This window comes from Salvelinus fontinalis, chromosome 24 (genome assembly GCF_029448725.1).
Source record: "Salvelinus fontinalis isolate EN_2023a chromosome 24, ASM2944872v1, whole genome shotgun sequence".
In the NCBI taxonomy this organism is placed as follows: Eukaryota; Metazoa; Chordata; class Actinopteri; order Salmoniformes; family Salmonidae; genus Salvelinus; species Salvelinus fontinalis.
Window position 1 is genome coordinate 5,909,938 of NC_074688.1, and position 15,736 is coordinate 5,925,673.

The 15,736-nt window shown below is 45.4% G+C and overlaps 1 protein-coding gene across 3 annotated transcripts in view; it reads left to right on the plus strand.

Annotated features, from left to right (window-relative positions):
* The window catches only part of LOC129821829 (signal-induced proliferation-associated 1-like protein 3), an 85,723-nt gene that overhangs the window by 21,455 nt on the left and 48,532 nt on the right, over positions 1 to 15,736 (plus strand). For 2 of the 3 annotated variants that reach the window (XM_055879510.1, XM_055879512.1), the window contains exon 2: positions 15,585 to 15,704. The exons of the other annotated variant lie outside the window; for it this stretch is intronic. The gene's annotated coding sequence lies outside the window, so the exon portion shown is untranslated. The remainder of the gene's footprint in view (positions 1 to 15,584; positions 15,705 to 15,736) is intronic. 3 annotated transcript variants of the gene reach the window in all.

Here is a 15,736-nt window from a genome sequence, read left to right on the forward strand (position 1 = left end):
TGCCATCTGGCTTCTCTACGCCATGGCAGCTTCACCATACCTGGAACTGATGCCCAATTTCAGATCTACCCCAACCGCCCTAAACCTAGCTCTGCAAGGACTGAATAGGTATCAGGCTCTTTTGGAATGGTCACCTTGCTGCTGAACACCCAGGGCTGTTTGTCTTAAAGAAACATGGAACTCACAGTTTTTTAGCTAAAACGTTTTGGGGCTTTCCATAGCAGGGATTTTTGTTATACACAGAGTAACAGGCTGGAGTGGTTGCACTGTGGCTTTGGACGCTGGATCCAGCCTTTTGAGTTGGAGTCCACGGTGATGTGGTCTAGAAGCACAGAGGCAGGGCCCAGGCTGCCCGCAGTCAATATTTGATTTTGTGAGTGCCTGGCTTCTGGCATGAGAACAAACAAAAACTGGCAAATGTCTTTGAGAGAAAAGGGGGAGGGAGATATGGATTTTCTTTCATTCCTTCCCAACCCGAGGCTTTTCTCTCTAGTGTACTGTCACCCTGCCTCTGGAAAGGGCCGCTTCAAGACCGTGTGAGAGGGAGTTCTCCACTATTGCCACTCTCCGCCTGAGATGTGACACCTGTTCCTAATGTTTTCCAGGTCTGCATTTCTAAAACACTTGATGCTAACCACATCACTAAGTGGTGAGTGCGGGTAGCTTTGATTGCATTCATTTACAGCTGTCACAGGTTTTCCTGTGTACCATGAGTGTGTGTGTGTGGTTAAAATGTTTGCGTCGTGAGCTGCTGCTATTTAAATGCCACACCAACTGCAAAACCGCTTGGGCAACGGCCACCCATTGAGCCCTGGGCAGTATGTTTGTTTTTCTCTCTTACTCTGTCCATCTGGCTGCCCGAGAGAGGTAAAGAGTCTGTACAGAAGTGTCAAGGAGGTGTAGAGAAAGCAGGGGAGGGAAGAAGAGTGAGAGGGAGAGTGTGGGGGGGGATACAGAGAGGGTAATGAATAGTGTGGGGGTAAAAGTGTGTCTGTTTCCACAATACATAAAAAGACGTGAGTCTCGTAAACTACACCTGTCACAGATGCTTTGAAGGGAACCTCTCCCTGTGTCTGTGTGCGCGCTGCCTGGGCGTAATGATCGTCTTGCCCTCCGAGGCTATCACAAGGGCAGGACTGAGACGACAAATGCTTCTCACACCTTTTTTTATTTTTATTTTACCGTTATTTTACCAGGTAAGTTGACTGAGAACACGTTCTCATTTACAGCAACGACCTGGGGAATAGTTACAGGGAAGAGGAGGGGGATGAATGAGCCAATTGTAAACTAGGGATGATTAGGTGGCCATGATGGTTTGAGGGCCAGATTGGGAATTTAGCCAGGACACCGGGGTTAACACCCCTACTCTTACGATAAGTGCGATGGGATCTTTAATGACCTCAGAGAGTCAGGACACCTGTTTAACGTCCCATCCGAAAGACGGCACCCTACACAGGGCAGTGTCCCCAATCACTGCCCTGGGGCATTGGGATATTTTTTTAGACCAGAGGAAAGAGTGCCTCCTACTGGCCCTCCAACACCACCTATAAGTCAGTGGAAAACTTGTGATGTTTTACAGTTTTGTGCCTGTTTGTGTCACCGCCAGAAATGAACGCGTTCTCCCACCGCCACCATGGAGATTTGAACCTTGTGTGGTTGAATTTGATAGCCTTATTTACTCCCGGAATCATTTAGGCTCTTGTGTGTCCACTGGTGTTTTTAGAGTTGTATTTCCTGTTTTTGTCATCAGTTAGAGCAAACCGGCGGCTTTGTTTGGAGACGAGCTTGGTCTGTTTGAACATGTTTACATGGGGGTGATCCCACAGTGGTAGGGGTGGAGGACACACACAGGCAGGCGCAGAGAGAGAGGCAGGCGCACGCGGACGGACGCAGGCAGGGGCACGCATGCGGACGGACGCAGGCAAGCGCACGCAGAGGGGCAGGCGCATGAGCGCGGGCAGAGACACACACACACACACACACACACACACACACACACACACACACACACACACACACACACACACACACACACACACACACACACACACACAGTCCATCAGCTGTCTGACTGCTGCATAAATAATGCAGAGGCTTACCTCAGTGTTTTCATGTTCTCATCCCTATCTGTGAGTACCTTCTGTGCTTGGTCATGATGTGGTGGCCTGCTGCCAGCTCCCACAGAGCACTGCAATTGTCTCCACCTCTGTTGGGTCAGGGTGGAGGTGTTAACAGGCCAATTAGTTTGTCTAGTGACAGCGTTTGCATACTGGCTTGAGTAGGTAGCTTGGGAGTGAGCGGGATGCCAAAAGCCTTCGAATCAATTCAATATGTTCTGTTTTAAGATTGACTGTGAAAACGTAGAGGATCATATTTCGCGAGTTCCCCTTCCCACTATTATCCCATGCCTGTCCTCTCCCTTCATCTCTCTCTCTCCACCCTGTCTGTGGCTTAGCCCCCTTTCTTGTGCCTCGCTCTCTCTCTCGCTCGCTCCCCCCAGTTCTGGCAAGCCGAGACCTGAGGCTGAATACCAGCTGATCCCATAAGCTACATACTGAACCGACCACAGGAGAGGGAGAGAGACATACGAGGGTTCAAGGGAAAGAAGGGGGAAGGGTAGAGCAAAGGATTTTGGGGGGTTCAGTCTTGGGGCCAGTTTGTGTGGTAGCTGATGGAAATGAAGAGGGAACACAAGAAAGTAGTAGTAGTTGGGAGGGAGTGGTGTGGATGTGTTAATTACCTCCAGCTCTACGCTGCACTTCTCTCGCTCTCTCTCTCCAGACTCCCTGTGGTGGCGCAAAGAGAACCAGGTTAGAATCACTCGGAGGGGGTGACGGGCAGCTACAGGAGCACGATGCACACTGACCAACTCTCCCCTGGTTCGTAGCTTTACGCCACAGTCTCTCAATGTGCATATTAATGTATTCCACCAAGCGGACCGTTTTGCAGTCCAGACGGCGCGCTGCTCACACCACTGCCACAGTAAAACCGTTAACCCACCGACGATGAGGTCGCAGCGGGAGGGTCGTTTAAAGGCCTTGTCTAGGTTCATGACACATTGGTGAATGAACTGGTGGAATTGCAAGTACAAGTAGGCCTCTACTTCCACAGCTCTTTCAGATCCAAGCTCATGAAGGAAAGATAATGAGAAAACAACAAAGGGGTGCGTAATTCCGTCCGACTAGTTAGTGGATGGTGTCAGATTTTAGGCTGGTTCTGTTCGAAGCAGAGAAAGAGACGAGGGGATCCCACCCAGATGCACGCAACCTGCTTGGAGAGCTGCTCCTCCAGGCCAGCTGACTGAGAATTTTATTCTCGTGATTTTTATCGTCCAGGCCAGTAACTCTGTCTCTTCTTATTTCAATGCAACTCCAGGTGGTGTGTGCATTTTTTTTCTCTCTGGCAGTGAAAAGTTAGTTGAAAGGTACACCACTGCTCCTTCGTCTTCTATTTCACTGTGTTGATAGGAAGTGTGCTTTGATTTGAGCGGTTGGTGCCCCATGATGCCTTGCCCACAACCTCAAGCCCAGTCTGATCGGCATTCCAGCCTCAGTAGGCCGACACTTCCCACGTAAGTCCAGGGATGCACTGCTCTTCAGTACCACACAGAGAAGTACAGTAGAGGGGTTCACAGAGGAATCCTCAAAATAATACATAATTTCACAAGCATCAGAAGAACAGTCTGGCATTGTTATCACTATCTCTGAGCATTATCTCCCGGGCCCCTACTGGCTGCTGGGCTTATCTAGGCCGCATGACTGCCAGATGCAGCGTAGCTTTGAAAGGACCCGGCTCCTCTGTGGAGAGCCCAGACCCCCCAGAGGACAGCCCGACCGGCAGACTGACTGACTTGGGAAAGCGATCCAGGACAGGGAGGACACTCAGTCCTCACAGGACCCCAACGGCCTCCACTCTCAATGGAGCCATTGAGTAGAGTGAGAGAGAAAAGAGGCTAGAGAGGAAGAGACTGTCTGAAACTGTGTCACTAGCCTTCTTTGTCTGGCTGTACTGTAACCCCCCCCCCCCCCCTCCCAACACACACACACACTCTGCCCCTTGTTAATAGTGTGGCTTTTTGTTGGCGCTTGAGTATGAGCCATTTGGGGGGGGCTCTGTGTCAGTCAGTTTTAAAACAAAAAACGCTAACTGGCAACAAAACCAAAAATCTTGTCACTGCATTTTTGTTTTTTAATTTAGTGGCCTTTTCTGAATGTTCAACAGCTCCTTTCCAACTGTTGATTTGTGTCTGTGATAGAAAATCAATCACTGATTGAGGAGTAAAACATCAAAGATGTCAGTCATCAGAGTTGACCGGTCTGACTGCGTGTGTGGACCGTTGACGTATTAATGGGGCGGCAGGGTAGCCTAGTGGTTAGAGCGTTGGACTAGTAACCGGAAGGTTGCAAGTTCAAATCCCCGAGCTGACAAGGTACAAATCTGTCGTTCTGCCCCTGAACAGGCAGTTAACCCACTGTTCCTAGGCCGTCATTGAAAATAAGAATTTGTTCTTAACTGACTTGCCTAGTTAAATAAAGGTAAAAAAAATAAATAAATAAATGCATTGACGTCTATGGTATGGATCATGTGCCCATCTCACCACCCATATAGCAATAGTCAGCCACAATATTCCTCTTTCTCACTGGCCCAAAATATTTATTCCAAAATCCCATCTGTGTTTCCCCGAAAGCAGTGTTTGTGGTGGGGTTTGAATCTGTTTTAAATGTGTTGGATGATGTGTTGTTTAAAAAAAACAACTAAATAATTTACAGATTCAAATGCATCCATAATTGACCCCACTGATCTGGTCCGTGCTGCTGGGTGGATAGCGTGGCCTTGCTCCTACAGTCTGGCTCTGGGGCTGAACAAACGGCATGTTTCAATCATTTAGGTGGTTGAAATGAAACTACAGGTTTTTATAAACTGCCCTTTGCCCTTTTTTCCTCTGTGTCCCTTGAGAAACAACGCGGATACCACTGACTAGATAGACATCATGTTAGAAGGGGCCATGTCATGGGGAACAACTGACTCGGTGACTATTCTATGCCATTGTATGTCTTTGTTGGGGTCTGTCCTCCTCTCCCTGCGGGATACCCTTTCTTCCTAAAGCCTCATCATTTAGCCTCATTTGCTTGTCACTAGGGTGATCCGGTTACAGGAAGAGCCTCTAAAAGACCCCCCGATCTCCACTTCCTTCCACGTCCCTAATGGAAACGTGATGGCCGTACTCACTACTCAGTCAGAGTGCGGTGTGACAGCAGAAATGGCCCCTTTTCAAGGCGTCTCAGCAGCCACGGCTCCTACTCATGCTGAGAGAGAGTGGGCTACTGTTTGTCACTGTGTCGCATTTAGCCTATGAGTTGGATCTGTGCTTTGTTGACTGGACGTAAAGATTGTTTTCCAAAACTAGGCCAGAGGGAAAAGATGGCACCTGCCGGAAAGACAAAAATAAATCCCCGTATTTCTGCCATGCTTTTTTTTTAGGCCTAGTAGTGCAGCTATGCACTACTTAAGTAAGCTAGTTGGCTTCTGTTATGTCTACCTACCCCATCGTTATGCTTCCTTGACCTAGCCTAAACAATGGTTTGTCATCATGACTCATGACTGTTAATGTTATCTGTTAGATATGTAGTCCTTATGGCGGGGGAAGGGTTCAGGTCAAGTGTAACCCCCACTATTAGAATGTGTGTCAGTCGGTCTGTCTGCTGGCTCCTCAAGCAGCAGGTAGATGGTAATAAGCCCTGTGTGTTGACACCTACCTATCTGACGCCACTCGTTACGCCTGTGTGGCGGGGGATAACGGGTACGTGTTAATCTGGAAACCGTGTGAGACACTGGGATTATTATCTCCTGCTCAGTGTACTAGCATAGCCCTGTTGTCTTTAAAACCGTGTCTAGGATATGTGTTGGAATTAGGGCTGGGAATTGCCAGGGACATCACGATACGATATCACGATACTTAGGTGCAGATACGATTCTATGTATTATGATTACGATACTGTGATTTTTAAATGCGATTCGATGTTCCAAACATATTGCTCACCATATGTCTGCTCCAGAGGAACGAGAGCGAGCCATGGCTTTTTTCAGTTATTTGAAAATGAAATAATCTCCAAAATATCACTATTTTTAACTCAAGCCATAGAAAGTTGGTTGCAATTTCAGTTTAATCCACCAGAAAAGACAGAACAAGTACTATGGTTAAACTCCAATATAATAATTGATAAAAAAAATATATATATCTCTGGAGATTGTTTTATTTTTTACAAAGCTATCTTTGTAAATTATATCATAAATGGGACTGGTGGAGTTGTCAGTCACACATGCAGGTAACTAAAATATATGGAAATGTCTGCTCTACCCAAAATTACTAATTGCAGCATTACCGCAAAAATGGAAGATGTAAGTGGAAGGGGGAGAAAATAAGGCACCTCGCCCTGCATTAAAGACCAACATTGTGATAAATAAGAAAGTATACCAGTTTAATTTCAGGACCAAAAAATTGACAGCTGTGCCATATAGGGCTCCCGAGTGGCACAGCGGTCGAAGGCACTGCATCTCAGTGCTAGAGGCATCACTGCAGTCCCTGGTTCGAATCCAGGCTGTATCACATCGGGCTGTGATTGGGAGTCCCGTAGGGCGGCGCACAATTGGCCCAGCATCGTCCGGGTTTGGCCGGGGTAGGCTGTCATTGTAAATAAGAACTTGTTCTTAACTGACTTGCCTAGTTAAATAAATGTTAAATATAAAAAATTGATTGCAAAATAGTTGGAAAGAGATTTTCGATGTACCGATTCCATGGCACTGATAGAAAAAACAACGCCGGATTCAAAACTTAGATTATTTATTTTCAATTTAAATTATTATCCAAATGTATTGCAACCAATATGTTATATATATCGTTTTGGTACTGTCTATTTGTAGCTTGTTTTTGGTTGCACTGCTGGGTGATTTGAAAAGTCAGTCAATTATATAATAAAACTCTTAGCAAAAATGTTTATCTATAATTTGAAATCTGTAAAAACTATGGGAATAGAAAGGTTCAGAACGTTTGTGAAACAGCACAGTTGCTAAATATATGGCAAATATAAATCAAAACAGGATGGTCTTCAGATATAGATAAGAGTTTTGAGGGTAGCTGAAGGATGGGACTAAAAACAAACAAAATATAACTATTGTAAAATATAGTGTGTCTGTAAAATGTATACAGTATGTATAAGCTGGAAGTAGAAGCCTAAGAGTTGTTGTCCATTAGTTTACTCCAATTAGGTTAGGGGAAAACAATAAAGGGAAATATATAAAATAGATTATATTAGGGAAACCGACACAAGTAACAGATGCTGAAAACTGATGAATGCGTATTTAAGAGTACGATTACCATCGCCTTTTGAAGAATGTAGAGCCATTTAAAACACGTTGCATTGTGTGTTTTAAAGCAGCGCGGCTTGTGTTTTAAAGTAGCACGGCATGTGGTTGTTAAAGAATCCTTCTCACACAGAGATAGAGGAGGCCAGCTGGGAGGAAAGAGAGGAGGGATTCAAGGATCAGAGGAGATAGAAGAGGGTGAGAGGTGATGCATGGAAAAAGGGGGGAGAGAGAGATCAGAGAGGAGGCGGGGTCAAGGACTGCTGGGCCTCTGTAGGAGCAGCAGCTCTGTGATGCATCACTCTGAAGCCTCAATTTGAGGCAATCTCTCCTCTCTACTGATCTGATTCATCACCGAGTTCCTGGTCTGCCAGGCTCTGCTCTCTCCTCGTCTTCAACTGTATCCCACTCACCAAATTCCTCCTCTGTGTTCCCGTGCTTTCTCATTGTCCATTCATTTCTGTTTCCTTTACTGGCTCTTCTCTGACTAGTCTTACCAGGTTCCAAACTTTCTGCGTTCTTCTTTCTCTTTGGCTATTTTCATTTTTGCGTCTTCTAATAACAAAGGTGATACTGGTGCGAGAGTGCAAGTGGGAGGCTAACCGCATTTCCTCTGCAGTGTGTGTGTGTGTGTGTGTGTGTGTGTGTGTGTCTGTGTGCATGCATGTTAGGTCCCTCTTCCCCTGCCTGTAGTGACAAGGACACCTTTGTGATTGATTGACATATTGCGCGGTGGACGATGGGACATCTTTTATTTATCGCTCAGGTTGTGTGTTCTGAATGCTCACCGCCTCACGCCTACATCATAACTCTTTTTGTCTGTGGTTCCCATGGCAACCTGGTTCCCATGGCAACCAGCGGCACAGCAATCCAGCAGTGAACGGAGTGTTGTATCCATACAGAACATACACAGCATTCCCCAACCTCACCAACCCTGAGGTGCACAAGGTATATGGTGACGGGGCCCCTTACCACAGATCTAGGATCAGATAATTACCCCCCCGTCCATTTCCATCAGTGGGAAAGGGCTTCCATCTACTCCTTGTATTCAATTGATTAGTCTGGTACTTCTCACAGCAGTATCCCTCTCCCTACTGCAGGCAGAGAGACAGCGCAGCATAGCCCGTCACACACTGGAGAGACATCCAGCAGAGGTAGGGGTTCTCTCATGCAGATCCGATCAACCCTCCTATTTCCACTCAAATAGAGAGAGAGAGAGAGAGAGAGAGAGAGGGAATAGGGGGAAGGAAAGGATGAAAGCGTGGCAATCTCACCTCCCCGTGTTTGAGTATGAATGGGGCTGCCCACCGTTCTCTGCAGGGGTTCCCAGCACACTTTCGGGGTTAATAGCAACGGCTGCTCTGCTCGATGGAGGTGCTATTGGAGAAAGAGACGGTTTTATATGCACCACACGCCTAGCACCGTCTCTCTCTTGCTGATTAAGTTTTGATCCAGGGCAGTGTTCCTTATCGCTGGTTCTATAGAGGGTTATGCAGGTGCTTTGAACCAAACACTTTATAACTGACCACCAGTGCCATTGACTTTTCGATGCATTTTGGGGAGGGAGCTAGGAGAACATGTTATATTATTGTACTGATCAACAACATTTGCATAGAAGCCATCTCTTTTATAATAGTGTGCACTGTATGTGCCAGTGGAATCTGACTTTGAAATCTAGTGGAAACCAGATGGGAGGCAAGGGAGACAAATAAGTGGATGAGGTTTTTTTTGGCGAGGGAGAAGTTAATTAATTACGTTTTTGGTGACAATATTTTGCTTTATGGTTTGCAAATTATCACAAACAAAGCAAGGAAATTTAGCCTACAATTATAGCTGGAAGCTACCGGTATCGTCTTACATTGTAAAAGTGTTCTAGCCTGTATGGACGTAGTTTGGCGAACAGTTTCAACATTTCTTCATACCGTGTTGCATTAGTCACGTGTGTTAACCTTTGTGCAGCATGAGTGGGGAGCTAATGATGCAGCCCAGCAATAAGGCACTTGCTCTTTGCGCTATGAAGGGGATGCGGTGAGACACATTTGACAGAAGTACCGAATGTAACAGAAACAACACAGCTCGATATACTTTTATCGGGGAAAAAGTACAGAAGTTTCGGTATACCGTATGTGTAGGCTACCAGTGCTCCTTTTTATGGGGCGCACTAATAAAAACTGTCAACTGGTTTTATTAAAATGTTGAATGTTAGGGTTATTCTTGTAGGCTGTGTAACAAAGCCTTTTCATTGTTAAGTTAGTCCTGTTATATACAGTACCAGTCAGAAGTTTGAACACACCTATTCATTGAAGGGTTTTTCTTTGTTTTTTTACGTTGTAGAATAATAGTGAAGACACCAAAACTATGAAATAACACATATAGAAACATGTAGTAACCCCCAAAATTGCTTAACAAATCAAAATTTATTTTCGATTCTTCAAAGTAGACACCCTTTGCCTTGATGACAGCTTTGCACACTCTTGGCATTCTCTCAAGTAATTGAATACTAACGTCCGTTCAGATATTAGAATAATCGTGCCCATCTCTAGCAGAAGTGAATTCGTATAACACAATGGCAGTGACATCAAACAGCTGAAAAAGTATAACCGTTCTAACAGGTTAAAGAACAGCACACATTGTACAGGCCAAGTCAGCCAGGGTGTGATTACACCAAAACGTATATGTTTCATGGGCCTTTCACACAAAATGGGTTTTCACACCAACTCTGGCACGTTTTCCCCCTTAGTTCGTGTCAACACTATCCGTGCTCGGGAGCAGCGCACTGAACAACGCACCGTGGTACTGTCAAAAAGGGTTAACTCAGTCCGATTCCGTTCGTGCTGTGGTTTAGTTCGCCGCTGGTGAGAACGCAGTAGTATTGGTGTTTGACTGCGAGCATTACCATAATCTGATATCTATTAAACATTCTGTGAGGAGCAGTGTAATTGAGCGCATCCGATGCAGAATAATAATACATTCATTTTATATAGCACTTTTCATGCAGAATCTGAAGTTATTATTATTGATTAGGGGAGATGGGGACAGTCTACTGAATATAGCCTATTCACATCGTAGCTGCTACTGTACCGTTTTCTCCCGCTTGTTGTTGGAAGATCAAAGCGGAAGTAATATGAAGTTGGGGACATACGCGTTATGCTTCTTGATAATCAAAGATTGATTTAATGTGAGCAATTTTTTCCAATAAACAAATTACACATGGTTTTGTTTTAGGCATTTTAGTTCATTTGGGAATGTGAAACCAAAATACAGTATTAAAAAAAGAATTGGACAACGATTCGAACAATAGGTCAGAACCGTGTGACAACGCCCTTACACGGAACCCAAACCGGCTGCGCGCTTGCGCCATCGTGCATAACTGTATTTTGTCCCCAAACACTAACCGCGATCACCACACGCAGGTTAAAATATCAAAACAAACTCTGTCCTAATTATATTAATTTGGGGACAGGTCGAAAGCATTAAACATTTATGGCAGTTTAGCTAGCTAGCTTGCACTTACTCGCTAATTTGTCTTATTTAGCAAGCTTGCTGTTGCTAGCTAATTTGTCCTGGGATATAAACACGGAGATGTTATTTTACCTGAAATGCACAAGGTCCTCTACTCCACCGATTAATCCACACACAAAACGGTCAACCGAATCGTTTCTAGTCATCCCTCTTCCTTCCAGGCTTTTTCTTCTCTTGACTTTATATTGCGATTGGCAACTTTCATAAATTAGGTGCATTTCCTCGACCGACCTCGCTCGTCTTTCAGTCACCCACGTGGGTATAACCAATGAGGAGATGGCACGTGGGTACCTGCTTCTATAAAGCAATGAGGAGATGGGAGAGGCAGGACTTGCAGCACGATCTGCGTCACAAATATTACTGACTTCTATTTTAGCCCGTGGCAATGCAGACACTCGTTGGCGTGCACGAGCAGTGTGGTGCAGTAATTGAATAATATAGATTTCAAAATTTATTTTGCGGTGTAGTCAGCCTCTTACAGTTGCATTGACAAACCCATTAGCTGACTAGAACGGCTCCTCTTCAAACTGGTTTAAGAAGAAAAATATGGGACGACTTTTTAAGTAGCACTCACACTCTGAAATATTAATGCAGTCAGAGTTTGGAGTAATCCATTTAAATCACAACACAATGCCTATGACATGCGGGAGGAAGGAAGCCAACTAGCTCATGCTCCTCTCTGTGGCTCACCACGGAGCAGAGCAGCGCTGGAACAACCACTAATGATATGTAAAGTACGATTTGCATGTCCTCTTTGAAATGCGTCTGGTCTCTAATTCAGGCCGGCCCAGTCACACTGCGTTCAGCGTACTGCGAGAGATGTTTAATTACCCTGCTCTGCCATAGGAGATGATGATCTCTAGCTCTTAACACGCTGGGACGTAAATTACCATATTCCTGTTCACTGAGACCTACTGTACAGCCGTATACAGCAAGGCACACACGCATGTTCATATTACACAGTACACACAGACAGGTGTACACACGCTCGGTCACACTCGTACATACACACTCTAGCACGCGTAGCTACAGCTCACTTCACAAGATCACGGGTACCAAGAAGCCCAGTCATCGTACTCATAAGTCAAGAGCATGCACTCGATTTCCTGATTGATCCAGTGACACACACACACACACACACACACACACACACACACACACACACACACACACACACACGTGTGCGCGCACACAATCTCTCTCCCTCTGCACTGGGCTTGTCTTTCTTTTCTCTAAGCTGTTTGATGGTCATTGTCTGGCAGGCACTGCAACCAGAGAATGGCTCCAGTACTAAATATACAGCTGCTCTCCTATTTAAACATGCATGCATAGGAGGCTTTATGGAGGGTCTTAGTTTATTTGTTTTGATTTATATTGCAATGTAGGCTAGGCTATTATCCTACATACCTGTAAGCCGCATGGCCTAGCTAGATGGGTAGGTAGGCCTAGGTGTTGCATTTATACATTTCAACCGTTATAGGCTTACCAGTGACTACTCTATGGGCTGAAATGTTAGCCATGGCTGGAAAGTTTTCACTCTAATTTTATTTTGGATGTAGGGGAGGTCTAAGCTGTACATCCATGCTGACTCTGAGCTATATTCAGGACTGGCTCTTGGCTCTGGATACTGTACTCTCCAGTAGTTTAGTCGAGAGACACACTCAAGGCACACACACACACCATCTCTCCCCACACACACTTTTACTAAGCATGTTTTTATGCTCTGCGTCAAGGGGTAAGCGAACTTGAATTGACCGGTATTGATTGGCACTGTATTGTCAGACAGTAATGGGGCTCCCCCTCAGGGCATTTAGCGGTGTCTGACCCCATCACCCATCTGTGCAATCAATCTCACTAGGGTTGGGCGACATTATGGTACTGACGACGATGAGTGACAGCCAGCGCTGATGGTGACGACGTCGTGATGTGACAGACAATGGTTTAGCTTGTTTTAACTTGACGAGCCGCGCTGCAATGAACAGAGTCGTACAGAGCACAGCAGGGCAGCACACAACGCGACATTCAGAGTAATTAGCCTATTCCTATTTTCTATAAACATCATGATGTTGTCATCCAGAGTCACATTTATGTATTTCCCAAGCTATAGCAAACAATATTTTTCATACAGCGGGTTTTTAAGGATCAAAGAGTTAGGTCTGCTTTGTTTTAATTATTATTGTTTTTCGCAATACTGGTATCGTCCCGGCCGTACTTGGCCGTGCGGCGAATTCCACCAAAGCAGTGCAAATGTCCATTCAGAAAATATTGTCTCTCTTTTTCTCTGTCGGAAGACCGGTAGCCTTCACATGTTTTTGTCAGCCAATCAGAGCGCCACTACAGTCAGATGCTCCATGTGTAGCAAGTGAAGTGAGAGCTCACTAATGCAACGCAATATGGAATTAAAATGATGGAATTAAATGTTAGCGAAGTGAGAAAGACGAGCAACTAACAGGTAGACTATTGTTAATTCTGAATGGAGTTGGGGGGGGGGGAAGCGCAGCATCATGTAGACTCAATAGACTTGCTAGCTGGCTACGTTAGCTTAGCTAGCCTCTCTTCGGGCTACTTGGACTTAATGGAGGGTAAATTCAATTCAATCCCTTTTAAAAAAATTTTTTTTTTTTTTTTTTTAGTACAGTTTATTAGCCAAACCACAACACCCACCCTGTATTCAAGAGCATGTTGTTTCAACCGATGGCAGGCACAACATGAAAAACTCAGATCTAAAATAGGGTCTGATTTGCAACGTGTACGCACACGCCGCCCATTCCTCTTTGCTCCAAGTGTGCGCTACACTGCTGCATCCACCTGGAAGGATATGAGAAAAGATTTGCCTCCAAGTAGCCTCTGCCCATTTCAACAACATGATCTTTTGTCCAGTTGTAGAATGTGATTACATGGTACAGCCGAATGGTGGTTATTTGAGGGTTTTATTTATTGTATGTTTTTGATTAGCCAATATGTATACCACAGTCTTTTATGAGTACAAAAGTTGACATTGCCCAACTGTTAAACTCACCCTCACCCCGTCCTCCCCCAGCCCTCACCCATATTTGATCACCCAACCCTCATGAATACCCTTTCACATCGCTCACTCTGGTTCTGAGCAACCCAACACCCTTTTTTACTGAGCCTACATCAACCCTGTTCCTCATCCCACTACACTGTAGCCTACCCTCGGCTTGCCCCCCAGTCCCACAACCTCCACCGACACACCACACACCACACACACACACACATCGACCTCACATGCACTGGCACTACCACTGAGTGCAATAGTCACCTGGCTCACCCTGTTGCTGCTGCTGTCCTATTGTTCAGGAGAACATTCCGGTGCACACGGGAGAGTAAATCAGGAAGTACAGAGGGGCAGGGCATTGGCAGGGTCAAGGGTACAGAGGGATAGTCATCAAGGACAAGATAAGGGGGCAAGTGAGGGAAATACAGACAACGCAGCGACATGGGAAGAAAAGAGGGAAAAATGGAGGGAAGGAAGAAATACATCCGTAAACGTCCCAGCTGAAACCGTTCGGAACAGTTTGTGCTTATATTATGGTGCCATTTTGTGTCACTTTTGTTAATTTTGGACTTCGGTAAAGGGTTTTTCGGGCTGTTCGGGCGCACACGCAAAACAATTGAGGCAAGCCGAAGTCGACGACCCTTCGTCGGTGATTGGTCAACAGTAGAGATTCTTCAATTAAGTCTTTGTTGTCATTCAATGAGAGACGACTCGTTTTCATGCACATTCTTTCATTGGAAAATACTGGTATTATTGCAGCTTTTTTCAGGTTTTCCAAGCGAAGGTCTTTGAAGGGAGTATGTGAGCGCGCTCGTCCGGTTCGCCTAGCCGACTTCGAACTGAAGCATGTCGAGGCCTTAAGAGGGCGGAAGGAAGAGAGACGGGGAAAGGCAGAAAGAGGGAGAGAAATGCCAGAGGATGTTGCCTGATAGGATTAATCTGTTAACTAAAAGTTTTGTTTGACTTCAGTATATAGTCTGACGTGTTATAGTGTCGTAGCTACATGAAGAGGTAAATGAACAGAGGCTTTTATAGCGGAGTTTTACCTGTGGAGGATCAGAAGATCTTAAATGTCAGCTCTTTTGGGTTCTAATTAATGAATGGTGTAGAGAGAACTAGTGAGTTTGTCTATTTAGGAGACTATGGCGTGTGCCACTGAGTGTTTGGATGTAGGACGTGTGTGTGTTTGTAAGACAGACAAGAGTACCTGGCATCCACATTCCTCCTCACATACAATAGACTCACTGCTGGGCTGATGAGCCTGGAACTTACAGCAGCTACACACACACAAACACACACACACACACACACACCCCTCTGCCAGACTGTACACACTCAAAACGCCTCCTCACATATCTTCCATCCCTATCAGAGCTCAGTCAGCCTACTTGGAATGTTATTACTGGTTAACAATTAAACCTGAATCTGCTAAAGTAAAGTGGCAAAATTAACTTTTTGCTTTGTTTCTCTCTTTTGGCTTAGTTCTTCTCAATTGTGGAAGTGTAGTTTTCCTCTGGCTACCTGGAGCCTTTGTTAGGGTTCTCTGATGTTTCACTCAACATGTCACCCGTTTAACTTTAAAAAAGAGAAAAGGGGGGGGGGGGGGTAGTTATCTCACCGATTTACCTAATACAGAGAACAGTGGTTCTAATTTCTACCATTTGTTCCTCTTGTGTTCCAGGCAGCAGAGCTGTGAGCGAGAGACTTTCCCCGCCTCGTTCACCCCCTCTGCTCACCTGTGAGTCAACACACACGCACGGACCACGCCCGATTCACTTGCACAGCTGAAGGTCCGGACGAGGTATGCTAAATGAGTAACAACAACGTGTGCAC